This window comes from Pongo pygmaeus, chromosome 9, assembly GCF_028885625.2.
Source record: "Pongo pygmaeus isolate AG05252 chromosome 9, NHGRI_mPonPyg2-v2.0_pri, whole genome shotgun sequence".
Classification (NCBI taxonomy): domain Eukaryota; kingdom Metazoa; phylum Chordata; class Mammalia; order Primates; family Hominidae; genus Pongo; species Pongo pygmaeus.
This window is the reverse complement of record NC_072382.2, coordinates 78,660,739-78,677,313: the sequence shown is the minus strand read 5'-3', so window position 1 is coordinate 78,677,313 and position 16,575 is coordinate 78,660,739. Positions and strand designations below refer to the sequence as shown.

At 37.6% G+C, this 16,575-nt stretch overlaps 1 protein-coding gene across 3 annotated transcripts in view; it reads left to right on the top strand.

Annotated features, from left to right (window-relative positions):
* RSF1 (remodeling and spacing factor 1) overlaps positions 1-16,575 on the top strand; it is a 159,100-nt gene that overhangs the window by 100,326 nt on the left and 42,199 nt on the right. The window lies entirely within an intron of this gene.

The window sequence follows — 16,575 nt, the reverse complement described above, 5'->3', positions numbered from 1 at the left end:
TTACAACATCCATGTTGTAGCATGTATCAGTACTTCATTCCTTTTTATGGATGAATAATATTTATTTGTATTGATATACCACATTTTATTTATCTGTTCACTTGATGGACATTTGGATTTTTCCACCTTTTGGTATAGATAATGCAGCGGTGAATGTTAACATACAAATTTTTGAGGGAACATATGTTTTCATATGACTGATTTTTTAAATGAAGTTGCTGTCGACATCTAAAATTGAAAATTAGAAAAGTTGTCAACTTTGAATCATCATTTTTATATGTCAAAAATTCTCTATAGCTGAGTAATGGTTGTTTCTATTTACATGAGATTTACACTCCATTTTGCCATACTCCTTTCTTTTGCCCTCTAAAATCGGGCTTAGTCTCAGGTGCTTGGACTTACATTTTTTTCTTACAGTGTAGTTAACATGAAAATAAGATATTTATTGTATTCATGTCTTTATAAATTTTGGAATAACAAAGACCAAGAATTATTTCAGAAAAAGGAGAGAGTTGCTAATTGTTGAAGTGAAGTATGTCAGTATAGTTGGTTTTTGTATTTATTTATTTTTAGAGTCAAGGTCTTGCTCTTACTGCCCAGGCTGGAATCTAGTGCCACAATCACAACTCACTGTAACCTCCATTTCCTGGGCTCAAGGGATCCTCCTGCCTCGCTGGGACTACAGGCACATGCTACAATGCCTGGCTAGTTTTTTAATTTTTTGTAGAGACAGGGTCTCACTATGTTGCCCCATCTGGTCTCAAACTCCTGGCCTCACGCAATCCTCCCCGCCATCTCCCAACATGTTAAGATTATAGGCGTGAGCCACTGCGCCCAGCCCAGTATAGTTATAGTAGGTAGATTAACTTACTGATGATTTTCCTTTGATCATTATTAATGTGATGTCAGATATAAAGCTTAAATTCTATGTGGCAAAATAATATAACTTAATGTAGTCTATTAGTCTGTTCAGGCTATTCATAACAAAATACCACAGACTGGATGGCTTAAAACAACAGAAATTTATTTTCTCAGTTCTGGAGTTAAAAGTAGCAAATTTGATTTCTGATGAGGGCTCTTTCCCTGGCTTGCAAATGACTCTCTTCTCTGTGTGTGTGGAGAAAAAGCTATCTGTTTCTGTTCCTCTGATCTTATAAGAGCACCATTCCTGTAATGTTAAAGTCCCCCGCTTTTGTGAGAATTCTTTAACCATAATTACCTCACCAAAGGCTCTGTCTCTAAATACAGTCACATTGGGGATTAGTGCTTCAATATATGAATTTGTGGAGAACACAATTCAGTCTGTAACATGTAATACTATGAAACTATCCATTGTAAAAACTATGATGGTTAACGTAAAAGGTACCTGAGGAAGAAATTGGGAGGGGGAGGACTGATATTTTAAGGAGATTCATTTTTGAATGCTGAGATGTGCAGCTATATGTTCTTGAGAGAAAAATATTACGTGTATCAAAACTTTTTTTTTTTGAGACGGAGTTTTACTCTTGTTGCCCAGGCTGGAGCACAATGGCGCGATCTAGGCTCACCGCAACCTCCACCTCTTGGGTTCAACCAATTCTCCTGCCTCAGCCTCCCGAGTAGCTGAGATTACAGGCATGCGCCACCAGGCCCAGCTAATTTTGTATTTTTAGTAGAGACGGGGTTTCTCCATGTTGGTCAAACTGGTCTTGCACTCCCGACCTGAGGTGACCTGCCCGCCTTGGCCTCTCAAAGTGCTGGGATTACAGGTGTGAGCCACCACTCCCGGCCAAAACTTTCTTTTGAGTTTGAGTGCAGCAAAAAAGTGTATCAAAGTAGAATGAGCATTTGCATATGTAAGTACAATTGGAAATACTCTTGCTCATAGTGAATAGATTACTGGTAATAAATGAGACAAGATGTTAAATTATTTTTTATATTTTCTATTGTACCTGGTGAAAGTACAGATATTTATGATGTTACTCATAATGATTTCTTTGTAACTTTGATGAGAATTTTAATATGACTGGAGATAAAAGAACTTACTTCCCTGTATCGTTATCTAGGGACTTCTTTGTATTAAAAAAATTAAAAGTGGAACATGGCATTGTCATGGTAAACTTGTGAATTGGATAAGTTCCCATACATGAGTCAGTGTGTTGATTAATAAATGAGCTACACAACACAGTATTTTTCCATACATTGCAGTTTTATATCTTTAGTGTCTGTTGGGATCCTTCTTAGGTTTCAGTATTCAGATTCGCAAAACTACTGCAGACAACACTTGGCATCAGTATACTGAGATCAGTCTAGGACAGGGATCATAGCTTGCCAACAGGAGCAACATCTAGCCTTAGGAATAGTCTTTGCAACAGTTCTTATGACCATCCAGAAGCTGTTTTCTCCCAGGTGACAACTGGAGAAACAAGCAGATGGGATTTACATTGAGCAGGTCCAGGAACAACTCAAAAGCCTCATGTTCCATGGAAGCCAATATCTCTTCTATCAACTCTGTGGACCAAAGTTCCAGGATTCTCACTGCATTCAGTAGGCCCCAAGGGTGACACCCTTATCCTGTATTTATATTATTTTTTTATTCTAGATTGCAAGGTGTTTTTTTTTGTTTTTTGGTTTTTGGTTTTTTTGCCCATGCTGGGGTACAGTGGTACAATCTTGGCTCACTGCAACCCCCACCTCCTGGGCTCAAGTGATCCTTCCGCCTCAGACCCCCAAGTAGCTGGGCCTACAGGCACAAGCCACCATGCCTAGCTCATTTTTGCCTTTTCTGTAGAGATAGGGTTTCACTGTGTTGCCCAGGCTGGTCTTGAACTCCTGAGCTCAAGTGATCCACCCGTCTCGGCCTCCCAAAGTGCTAGGATTACAGGCATGAGCCACCGTGCCTGGCTGGGTTTAAATTTTTTAATTGACAAAGAAAAGTTGTATGTATTTATGGTGGAATGTCTAAAACTAATTCCATATTGTGGAATGTCTAAAACTAATTACCATATGCATTGACTCACAGACTTATCTTTTTTTGTGATGAGAGCACTTAAAGTCTCCTGTCCTAGCAATTTTCAAGTGTACAGTACGTTGTTGTAACTGTAGTCACCATGTTGTACAGTAGTAGATCTCTTGAACTTATTCTTCGTAACTGAAAGTTTTTATCTTTTGACCAGCATCTCCCCACACCTTCAGTCTCTCATAACCACTATTCTACTCTGCTTCTGTGAGTTCAACTCTAAGATTCCACATATAAGTGAGATCGTGAGGTATTTGTTTCTGTTCCTGACTTATTTCACTTAGCATAGTATCTTCCAGGTTTATCCATGTTGTCACAAATGACAGGATTTCTTTCGTTGTTAATGTTGAATAATATTCTATCATGTATATAGGTCATATTTTCTTCATCCTTTTATCTGCTGATGGACACTTAGGTTGATTCCATATCTTGCCTATTGTGATTAATGCTGGAGGGAACATGGGAGTGCAGATATCTCGTTAACAAACTGGTTTCATTTTCTTTGGATATACCCCGTAGTGGCATTACTGAGTCCTATAGTACTTATATTTTTAATTTTTTGAGGAACCTCCATACTGTTTCCTATATGGCTATACTACTTCACATTCTCAAAACAACAGTGTACAGGGATTCTCTCTTTTTTTTCCTCATTTTTGCCTACACCTGTTGTCTTGTCTTTGATAATAACTACCCTAACAGGTGTTAGGTGATACCTCATTGTGGTTTTAGTTTACATTTTCCTGATGAGTAGTAAGATTGAACATTTTTTGATACTTGTGGGCAATTTCTAGAAACTTATGGATGGGGATCAAAAAGTTTATGTACTGAATGTATAATAATGCACTAGCCAAGCATGGTGTTGCATGCCTTTGGTCCCAGCTACTGGGGAGCTGATGCAGGCTTGAGCCCAGCACATTGAGGCTGCAGTGAGCCGTGCTCACACCACCCTACTCAAGCCTGTGCAACAGAGTGAAACCTGTCTCAAAAAAGGAAAAAAAAACTACTATTTTTATTATATAAAACATTGTTTTGGCAGGGTGTGGTGGCTCACGCCTGTAATCCCAACACTTTGGGAGGCCAAGGCGGGAGGATCACTTGAAGTCAGGAGTTCAAGACCAGCTTGGCCAACATTGTGAAACCCCGTCTCTACTAAAATTACAAAAATTAGCTGGGTGTGATGGCATGAGCCTGTAATCCCAGCTACTTGGGAAGCCAAGGCAGGAGAATCGCTTGAACCTGGGAGGTGGAGGTTGCAGTGAGCCGAGATTGCGCCACTGCACTCCAGCCTGGGCGACAGAGTGCGACTCCCTCTCAAAAAAATAAATAAATAAAATAAAACATTGTTTTACTTTAAACAAGTATAGGGAGACTAATAAATACAGATGTTATTGTTACAACCTTGTGATATCTAAAATAGTTTCCTTTTATAGGAATAAAAGACAAGATACTCTTTATTATCAGTGTCTTTTACATCATGTTTGAGTTAAGTAGAAAAAATTGACAGGAAATACATTGACGTTTGCATTTCTTTCTTGTATTTTTTTGCCATAAACAATAGGATACAGACCATAGTGCTGCTGCTTTTTTTTTAAGAACTTAAATAATTTTTTAACTCCTCTATCATTCCCAATAATTTAAGAACTTTTTTTAAGAGATAAGGTCTTGCTCAATTGCCCAGGATAGAATACAGTGTCATGATCATAAATCACTGTAACCTTGAACTCCAGGGCTCAAGCAATCCTTCTACCTGAGTTTCCCCAGTAACTCAGACTACAGGCATGTGCCACCATGTCTAGCTAATTAAGAAAAAAAAATTGTTTTTGTAGAGATGAGGTCTTGCTATGTTGCCCAGTCTTAGACTCCTGGCCTCAAGGAATCCTCCCACCTCAACCTTCTAAAGCAGTGGGATTACAGGAGTAAGCCTCTTTTTTTTTTTTTTTTTTTTTTTTTTAAAGACAAGGTTTATGCTCTGTCTCCAGGCTAGAGTTGAGTGGCTCAAACATGGCTCACTGCAGCTTTCGCTTCTTGGGCTCAATCAGTCTTCCTACCCCAGCTTTTTGAGTAGCTGGAACTACAGGCATGCGCCACTATGCTTAGCTAATTTTTGTATTTTCTGTAGAGACAAGGTTTCACCATGTTGCCCAGGCTGGTCTCAAACTCCTGCGCTCAAGCGATCTGCCTGTCTTGGCCTCCCAAAGTGGGATTACAGGTGTGAGTCACCACGCCTGGCCTATAGTGCTTCTTATGTGAAAGATTTTTCCTTATTGGAGAAGGAGGGAAGGAAGGAAGCAAGGAAGAAAAGGAGAAAGAAACAGAAGAAATCTTTCATGATTGGAGGAACTGTTGAAATTGGTTTGCTCTGACTGAGTTTGTTGTGGTTTGAATTAGAAGGGGAAAATTTATCATTCATGAATTTTGGAAAGTAATAGTGGTGTGGATTTTGAGTCTCTACCAGTTCCCCCATAAAAGGAACATATTGATGGTAATAACAAAAACATATAGACAAAATCTACAACAACGGTCTTAAAGATTCTCAGGTACTATGGGCCTCATGAATTCTCAATCCTCACCACCCAAAGCCTTTCCAGGATTAAGCTCCACGCTGATGTGAAACTGCTGGGCATAGGCTCCAAATTAAGTAGGACAGGGACAACAGGACAAACAAAAAGAAGGTTCAAATAAAATTATGGGAGAAGAATAGAGTTAGGTGATCTCATAAAGTACATTGCTTTAATTTGAGTATTTCACAAAAATAACGAGAGCTCTAAAGTTATGAAATTGGAAAAACTATCATAAAAATGACTTTTTTCTAAAAGTTTAGGGAATCTACTTGTACATAAAACCAGACAACTAAAAGGGAGCAAGTTCAAATCTCCTGGGATTATAAGAACAAGAGAGAACAAGAAGCAGAATAACATCCCTACAGACAGTGAAAGCTTCTCAGAAAGACATGCCCATCAAACATGAGCACGATAATAAGTGGTAGGACTCAGAAGAGTTAAAATTTTAAAAAGATTAAGATAAACATCTGAGTCAACAAACATAAGAATTAATACCTTTACAAAATAGAAAATTAGAAAACAGGGTATTTGTAAAAAACAAAAGAAACATAGGATATAAGGATTTGAGAGAAAATGCTATACTGAAAATAGCCAAAGAAGATCCAAGAGATAGGTGTCCACAAAAAAGAAAAAGCAAGGGGACAGATAAATAACTAAAGACTATGTTGGAAAACACTTTCCTGAAGTAGCTGGAAACTCAGTGCAGACCAATCAACATCAAGACATTTTCTAGTAAAATTACAGGGCTTTGAAGAAAGAAATACCTTGGGTATCCAGACAAAAAGACCAAATGACTTACAAGGGAAGGAAAATCAGACTGCCTTCACTCTTTTTGACATCAGTGCTTTACTCCAGAAGAAAATGCCATAATGTATTTGGCAGACTCTCAGGGGGAGAAAATGTCAGCTAGGGACTTTATGTCCAGCCAATGTGACTTTCAGATAGACTGCAGATAAGCTGTTACCAATATCTATAATCTCTTTTCCCGTGAGGGTTTTGTATAGGAATCTTCTCGTGAATGAGCTTTAGATAGCCAAAATGACTGACAAAACATCAGTAGTAGGTGATAAATAAATAAAAGTTTAATCATATGTATGAGTTAGTATACCTGCATATATGTGTTTATGAGAGGAATCTAAGAGCAGTGACACCCCAGTAACAATGAATACAGCCTCCAGATTTTGATTTCAAAATGTCATTCTCCTGTAAGAGGAACCAGAGCTCCTTAGAGACGAGATTGATCCCAAGAACAGGCAGGGAAAACACAAGATAAGCCTGGAACATCTGGTAATGCTGGAAAATAAGGATGTGCTCAAAAAGGGATTTGGGCATATCATTAGGACATAGGTGCCAGTGGAAGGAGTTTCCCAATATTGAAAGCAGTAAGAGTTTTAGTAACAAAATATATAAAGATAGATTTTAATCCATAGAATAATATCTGTGAGTTCAGACTTACGTAAGTACAATTTGAATAAATAAATAAAGGTGAAGGGGCAGCTTTTCCCTGCAAGTGAACATAAGTTAAAACATGTAGATGTAATGAGGGAAGTAGAAAATCACCATTAAGAAAATGCTACAGTAATAATTGTTGCAAGCAAGATCCCTGATAGATACTAAAATTAGTGGGTGAAAGTTTGTTTAGAAGCAGGATATTAGCATAATTTCAAAGTATCTCCCCCAGGATATTCATCTGTTACAAAGGTGAAAATGGTAATTTTACAGTGAAATAACCAGTTGACATCACCTTAACCAAATAGTTAACCTCACCAGTAAGGTGTTGTATTAGTCTGTTCTCATGCTGCTAATAAAGATATATCTGAGACACCTGAGACTGGGTAATTTATAAAGGAAAGAAGTTTAATGGACTCACAGTTCTGCATGGCTGGGGAGACCTCATAATCATGGTGGAAGGCAAAGGAGAAGCAAAGGCATGTCTTGGCGGGAGGCAAGAGAGCTTGTGCAGGGGAACTCCTGTTTATAAAACCATCACATCTCATGAGACTTATTCACTACACGAGAACAGTATGGGGGAACCACCCCCATGATTCAGTTATCTCCACCTGGCCCTGCCCTAGACACATGGGGATTATTACAATTCAAGGTGAGATTTGGGTGGGGACACAGCCAAACCATATCAGGTATATTTACATCATGTAACTCTTTATACAAAGCACAACGTAACTTTTGTGGAAGTATTGTCAAAAAATTCCACATTAGATTGTATAACCTCAATCTAATCTAGAGAAAACACCAAATAAGCCCAAATTAAGAGGTATTCTACAGAATAACTGTGTCAGGGTCAGAAGAGACAAAGAAAGAATGAGGAATGGAGGAGACTAAGGGTTGGAGGAGACCAAGGAAAAAAGAATAAACTGAGACATGGATCCTGGAATAAAAAAGGACATTGAAGGAAAACTGGTGAAATTTGAATAAAATCTGTTTAATAGTATTTTACCAATGTTAATTTTCTGTTTTGGTAATTGTATTCTAGTTACATAAGTTCTTAACATTAGGGAAAGTAGGGTGAGAGTGCACTTGAAGCTTGTTTGTTTGTTTGTTTGTTTGTTTTTGAGACAGACTTTCGCTCTTCTTGCCGGGCTGGAGTGCAATGGCTCAATCTGGGCTCACTGCAACCTCTACCTCCCAGGTACAAGCGATTCTCCTGCCTCAGCCTCCTGAGTAGCTGGGATTACAGGCACCTGCAACCACGCCCGGCTAATTTTTTTGTATTTTTAGTACAGACGGTGTTTCACCATGTTGGCCAGGCTGGTCTCAAACTCCTGACCTTGTGATCCGCTCGCCTCGGCCTCCAAAGTGCTGGGATTACAGGCGTGAGCCACTGCACCTGGCCACATACACAAACTTTTTTTTAACTTTTCTTTAATGACATTGGTAATGGTATCAGTATTGTTATTCTGAAAATGTTTTGTATATAATTTGAGACAAAATAGTATGATATCTTAATTGTATCATCTGTGTCCTTGAAAACCAAGATTTTCAGTGTGGGAAAAGCAAATAATAGGTAAGTTAGAAGAGGTTAAGAAAACATGAACTATCAGAATGAACTCATGAGTTTTGTCTTTTTTTTTTTTTTTAAGTTAAAAATGTGTGTTGGCGGGGGTGTGTGTGTGTAGTGTATGTGTGTATTTCCTAACCCTGTTTACTGAAAAGGCTTAGAAACATTGGTAAACCCAGTACCTGTGAGCATCCTCAATGCCCAGATTGTGGTCTTGAAATACAACTTCCCACAAAACTAAACCAATTAAAAAATCGGAAAAATGGTTGATTTCAGTTCTGCAGCATGATAAGCTAGGAATCATCTTGTCACTCCAGGTAGTAAGGAAGTTATCAAAGCCATGTTAAAATGACTCAAAGAGTCAAATACTTATCCTTCCTTTTGTATATGAACTTTACCACTATGTAACAAGATAGTAAATGAGTAAAGTACTTTTGTTTTTATAAAAGTATTCCAACTAGTCACAGATGAATGATAGAATGGGAATGTCATCATTCTGAAATTGCTAATAAATTAAAAGTTTTTATATTGAGCATCAACATCTGCTAATAAAAAGAGAAATAACCAGGTATCATATGCCTCTTAATAAAGAACTCCTCAACACCAGAGAAGTAGTTTTGCCACAGAAATTGAACCTGAATATGTTGAAGGGATGATTCACAGGATAAACAAAGAACAGAGGAACATGGGAATGTAGTCTACAGTATCTAGAAACTATAGGACAGTGGATTTGGTGTCTTGAACAAATAAATTGCAAGAAAAATAAGGGATAGAGGGGATAACATTAACGTGTCCTTAAAAAGAAAATAAACTTGTAAAACTAAACTGTCAACAAAATAAGGAATAAGTTCAAGAGATATGTACTATGTGGTGACTAGTTAATAACACTGTATGCCTAAAATTGCCAAATAGATTTTAAGTGTTTTCACTACAAAAAAAAAAATTATATTGTGAGGTAATACGTACGTTAACTAGCTTGATCTAGCCATTCTACACTGTATTTATATTTCAAAACATCATTTTGTGTGCCATATATACAATTTTTACTTGTCAACAAATTTTTTTTAATTTAAAAAAGTCAGATTAATAGTTATTTTTGGTAAAGAAGGGAATTATTATTAGAAAAGGCATGTATAGCTCTCTTGGGGTAGCTGCTAAATTTCTTTTTCATTTTTGCCTTCTACTGTATTAAGCTATGCATTTGTTTTGTGTGGTTCTCTTTGCTATACTTAATCATTAAAAAATTCTTGATACCTTTGTCAAGTAAGTACCATGAAATTTTAAAGTAAGTTATAAAAGAATTGTCACTGGTCAGGTGCAGTGGCTCATGCCTGTAATCCCAGCGCTTTGGGATTAGCCTGGCGTGATGACTCTTGCTTATAGTCCCAGTTACTCAGGAGGCTTAGGCAGGAGGGTTGCTTGAGCTCAGAAGTTTGAGGTTATAGTGAGGTATGATCATACCAGTGCACTCCAGCCTGGGTGACAGAGCAAGACATTGTCTCTAAAAATAAAAAAAAAATTAAAAAAAAAAGAATTGGCACAAATTCAGATCCCTTTATCATACAGCAAAATGGTGCAGGCAGCTTGCATAAAATTTTCCATTATGTGCATCTTGATAGTATTAAATGATAATTTCAGTATTTGAACCCATTTTGGAAACTGTTAAGTCTGTTGACATTTTCAAATGGTGAAAGTTTCTTTGGCAAACAAAACTTCAGTTACAGACATATACTCTTAGACACAGGTGATATTTCACCTGTCATATTTCACTCATTTCAGTCAACAAATATTTATTGAGTGTATGCAATTTGTCATGCACTATCTTCAGTATTGTGAATGTAGTCGTGAACAAAAGCAGTCAAATTTTTCCCATGATGGAGGTTACATGTCATAATTATCAAACAATAAACAAGATTAGTAAATAAAATATACAGTATAGATGGTGATAAGGAGGGATGGAAGGAAAATAATTTGGGGAAGAGAGTGGGGCATGATTTTAGATTGAGTTGCTAGAAAATGACTCATGGAAGAGTTGGTACTTGAGTAGAGTCCTAAAGGATCTGAGAGAGCAAGCCATGCAAATACCAGAGAAGAAGGATTTTTATGCTGACAAAAACAGGCAGGACCCTGAGGTGGCACAACCCTGCTTACTTACTATGTTAGCGCAAAGATTGACTGACCAGGGTTTATCTTCCAAATCTGGCCTGCACCACCTGTTTTATTAATCAAATTTTATTTATTCATTTAATATTTGATTGTCAATGACTCCTTTTTCACTACAATGGTAGACTTGAGTAGTTGTGACAGACTCCATGGCTTGGGAAGCTAATAATATTTACTCTGACCCTTTATGGAAAGTTTGCTGGTCTGTTTCATAGAAAAAGCAAGGTTAGCAATATAGCTGAAGCAGAATGAGTGGGGACTATTCGTAATAGGGGAAGAAAGAGGTCAGGCAGGTAAGGCTCTGAAAGAGGGGGGAGAGGGACATGCCAATTGTGCAGGGCCTTGTGCTTTATTGACAGTTTTGGTTTTCAATCTGAATAAAATGGGATGGCCTTGAAGAGCTTTTATAATTAGTACTCTTGCAATAATCCTTTATTCTTGTTTCTGTCTTCATTCACTTGAATCTGTTGTCAATACTACAGCTAGTGAGAGCTCATTAAAACAAGTGAGATGATGAAACTTTGATTAAAACTCTTTCTGAGTAGGCTAGAGGATATGAAATGCAAAGCATTAATGGAAGGATTGGCCTTAGCTTAAAATGGACATCACTGGCTTTTTTTGATTTTGGGGATTTTTTTGAGGACACAGTTTCACTTTGTTGTCCAGACTGGAGTGCACTGGCGTGGTCATGGCTCACTGCAGCCTCAGCTTCCCTGGGTTCAAGCGATCCTCCCACCTCAGCCTCTAGTATAGCTGGAACTACATGGAACTACAGGTGTGCACCACCATGCCTGACGAATTTTTCTATATTTGGTCGAGACGGGTTTTATTATGTTGCCCAGGCTGGTCTCAAACTCCTGGGCTCAAATGATCTGCCCACTTTGGCCTACCAAAGTGCTGGGATTACAGGCGTGAGCCAACATGCCTGGCCAAGAGTACCTTTTCTGAAGTGCATATCTGATCCTGTCACTCCACTGCCTGCAGTAAACACACTGGGTTTCTTATTTGTCTAGTTAAAAAGATATTACATGTTCACTATAGAAAACTTGGGAAAGTGTAAAGCAAAAAATAAAAATTAGTTGTTATCCTATTGTCAAGATGCAGCAATACTGTTAACATTGTGTTCTGTTTCTTTCTAGTCATTATTCTAGGCGTGGTTACAGATTTATTGGTTTATTTATGTGAATTAGGATTACATGAAAAATGAGTTTTATTTTCTACTTTTTGCACTTAACATGCTACATGATAGTTTCCCTGTCTTTGAAAAATTCTTTAGTGAGGTTTCCAAGTGTAAAGCAAGCACTCAGTAAATATTTATTGAAGTTATTGAATGGTTTTACCTAATTTATGCTAATACTACCAGTGTATGAGCATAATTCCTTTTGCCATATCTAGAAGCTTTGAACATTATGACCAAATAAAAACTTTGCTGGTTGGTTACATTAAAAATCTCACTGCTTTTTGAATTTTAATTTGATTACTAGTGGAGTTTGAACATTTCAGCCTCTGCATTGTTGGTTGACATCCATGGCTAATTTTGTTTTGGGATCTTTAGTTTTAGCTTATATTTTAAATGGTCTTTTAAGTAAATGCATTTATTAATCCTTCTTCAATGCATTATACCTTAGCATCTGTTAAATGTGTCATGTCCTTGCCCAAATCTCACTTTGTAGGTTGGTGAAATATGCTTCATAGAATTTTTAATTAAATATTGCTTTACAGTCTACATAAGACTTCCTGTTAGTAAAAGCTACCTCATGAAAAGTATTGATGTTATTTGCCAACATTTAGACTAGCGTTTGTTGCCGTTTCAGTTTATTCAATTTAGTCAGCACATGTTTGAGTGTCTTACTGCAGGTGAATAATCCATGATTCTGCCCCAGAGTAGTTCGTAAGACTGGTAGGATACATAGATTTGTAAATAAATAATTATAATTCTGGGCAGTAAGTGCTGCTGTAGAAGTCTCTATAAAGCAATGTGCAAACACAAGAAGAGGAGCCGTTAATTCCTTATAGGGAAAGGATCAGATAAAATTATAAAATGGAGTGATATTGTAACTGGGCTTGAGGAAGGTAAGATCTTGCCTATAATATAATAATATTGGCAAACATTGAGTGCTTGCCTGGTATCACTCTTCTGAAGGCCTTATATGTAGTATTGTATGCAATCATTGGCAACCCAGGAGATTGTGCCTGTTATTTTAGTTGTTTTACAAATTAGGAAAGTGGGCGGAGGGTGGGAGGAGGGTCAGGATCAAAAAACTACCTATGTTTATTATTGCCTGGATGACAAAATAATCTGTACGTCAAACCCTCATGATACGCAATTTACCTGTATAACAAACCTGCGCACGTACCCTTGAACCTAAAGTAAAAGTTAAAAAAAAAAAAATTAGGAAAGTGAGGAATCTTAAAAGGTACAAAATAGCAATTACTTACTAGGCAGAGTTAACAGAGTAAAACAAAAAAGTGATGGCAGCTTTGGGAAACTGAATTTTCCGATGTGGCTGAAGTTTCTGGTAAAAAGATGGGGCCAAATAATTAATAATAGCTCTCAAGTACTGTGTAAAAGTACTTTGCATGCTCCATTTTCAAAAAGTCCCCTAAGATAAAAAGAAAAAAAATCCTCACAGCTTCTCCTTGAGGTATAGATATTTATGTTTCCATTTTAAAGAGCTTAGAGTCTAAAGAGACTTAGAAAGTTTCAAGTAATTTTCTAAAGGTCCCACAGCTGGCCAAGGTGGAGGTGACACAAGAGCGTTAAGGTTTGTCTGACTCTTTGAGAGTCTTAATTTTTTTTTTTTTTTTTTGAGACAGAGTCTCACTCTGTTGCCAGGCTGGAGTGCAGTGGGGCAATCTCAGCTCACTGCAGCCTCTGCCTCCTGGGTTCAAGCCATTCTCCTGCCTCAGCCTCCCGAGTAGCTGGAACTACAGGCCCACACCACCCCACCCTGCTAATTTTGTATTTTTAGTAGAGACGGGGTTTCACCGTGTTGACCTTTGTGATCCACCCACCTTAGCCTTCCAAAGTGCTGAGATTACAGGCGTGAGCCACTGCACCTGGCTGAGAGTCTTAATTTTTAATGAAATAGTGCAAATAAAAAATAGTATAAAACACTTGTAGATCCAACATTTTATTTGTGTGGTGGGTTTTTTTGTTGGTTTGTTGGGCTTTTTTGTTTTTTTGGGTTTTTTTTGAGACAGGGTCTTGCTTTGTCACCCCAGCAAGAGTGTAATGAGTCATAGCTCACTACAGCCTTGACTTCCCGGGCTCAAGCAATCCTCCCACGTAGCTGGGACCACAGCTCCTTCTCCAGGTATTGTGTATAGAATCTGGACCCAAAGGAGGGAAAAGGGCAAAAGGCACCAGTCAGCTGACTCCCTTCTCATCCACGACTTCCTCATGCATGTCATTGGTCATAACTGGATCACATGACTCACAGCTTTAAGGTGTTTGAGGAGGCAAGTGCCTTCCTGAACAGAATAAATTCTGTTTGTAAGAAAAAGGAGAATAGATAATCGGCAGGCAACTCAGTGTCTTCTACTGTTAACTTACATAGAATATTCAGTGTATCATTACAGAGTGATTCTGCTAGGGGTGGTGGAGAAAGCACATAATAAGTGATCAATAAATATTTGTTGAGTAAATGAATGAATCACCTTTAAAAACCCACAGTAGCTACCACTTCTCTTGGGTCACCTCATTTGTGAAGAAATGTGATGCTGTGTTTCAATTTTTTGAGTGAATTTTTCCTTTGGTCACTTCAAATTTTATACCTTTTAAACTCATTTATGTGCTCTTTTACAACTTTCTTTTGACAAACTTTGGGAAAATGCTTGTGTAACTGACCTTTTCGCTAATTATTATAGTGCTTAAAGGTTCATATTCTGTCCTAATTCTTCCTTTCTCCACACTATTTTGGAAACATATTTATTTAATTTAGAGGAGCTAGAATATTAATTGTCACTTTTTTCTCTTAAAAGAACCAAGCTGGCCAGGTGCGGTGGCTCACACCTGTAATCCCAACATTTTGGGAGGCCAAGGTGGGCGGATCACCTGCAGTCAGGAGTTCGAGACCAGCCTGACCAACATGGAGAAACCCCGTCTCTACTAAATATACAAAATTAGCCGGGTGTAGTGGTGCATGCCTGTAATCCCAGCTACTCGGGAGGCTGAGGCAAGAGAATCGCTTGAACCCAGGAGGCGGAGGTTGTGGTGAGCCAAGATCACGCCATTGCACTCCAGCCTGGGCAACAAGAGCGAAACTTCATCTCAAAAAAAAAAAAAAAAAAAACCAAGCCAAACACACAAAAAACCAAGAATTTAACATTTTTAGAATAAAAGAAATATGACACCAGCGAAGAATAATAGTTGAGGTTATTTAGTCCAGCTGCTTTATTTATAGATGAAGAAAGATCAGTGAGTTTGTGACACACCCAAAGATGCATCACTAGCTAAATTAGGGTTAGTGAACCTGGGAATCTTGAACCTAATGTCATTTCTTGTTTTATTTTGCTGTGTTGTTACTCAAACCAAGATCAGTTCTACCTTCGAATGAAAACATGGAGAAATCTGAAGAAACTGAGAAACTTATTTTACGTTGGATCAGGGTCATGATGAAATCTTTAGATACTTTCTGAACCATAGAATAGAGATAAAAAATATTAACTTGTGTTTAGCACACACACAGTATTGGGTTGAAGTTTTTTTTGTTTTCTTTTGTTTCTTTGTTTCTTTTTTTTGAGACAGGATCTCACTCTGTCACCCAGGCTGGAATGCAGTGGCATGATCAGGGGTCAGGGTTAACCTTGAACTCCTGGGCTCCAGTAATCCTTCCACCTAGCTGGAACTACAAGCACACACCACCATGCCCCGGCTACTTTTTGTGTTTTTTGTAGAGACAGAGTTTCACCATGCTGTCCAGGCTGGTCTCAAACTCCTGAGCTCAAGCGATCCACCCAACTTGGCCTCCCGAAGTGCTGGGATTAAAGGCGTGAGCCATTGCACATGGCAGTTGAAGTTATTTTTAAAGATAGTAATCAGTATTTTAACCGTTAAATAAGGTATTCATTTAGTTAAATTTCCTGATATACTAGCTAATCTCAATAAATGAGAATTTATTAAACCTGTTTTATCAGTGGGAAACAGAAAACATACAACTTTGGTAATTACTGTCATCTCTTGTTTTTTTCTTACCTTATTTATGCTGTAGGACTATTTTATATTTTGAATTAAAAAAATTTTTTTTTACTGTCATCTCTTGAAATATTTTAGCAGCATTCTCTATGGCACTGACTTTGTAAAGAAGGAAGAAATACTGATTACAGTTGCTTAACTCTCAGACACTGAATGGTTCTAAATGGTTCTTGGCTTTTTTATTTGCAACATCATTGGACATAAAAGAAATGGTGGTTAAATTTTCATTTCAAAAAACATATCCTGCCTTATCTTCTCACTTCTTTCCATCCCATTATTCCCATGAAATATATCCTAACTGGTTTATCAACTTGACGAGAATCATTTCAAAATTTTAGGAAAAAAATTTATGTCTTAGTAAAACTTTGTTTAGAATTAGGTTTTTCAGTAGCAAGGATAAGGTTAAGGGATTAAAAATGTACGTAAAATTAGAAGTCACTGAATTCTGGAATGCAGTCTCTATAATCCTATTCAGAGATTATGCTATTTATTGAATATAGCTTTGGTTATGTTTAAATCTGCACTAGTATTAGGTACTTCATAAAAGTTGAAAATATATAGCCAATAAGGCATAAAGAAGAATTGACAGATAAATCTAAACAGTTTCTTTGTATAGTACTAACTTCTGAAATGTTCAGTG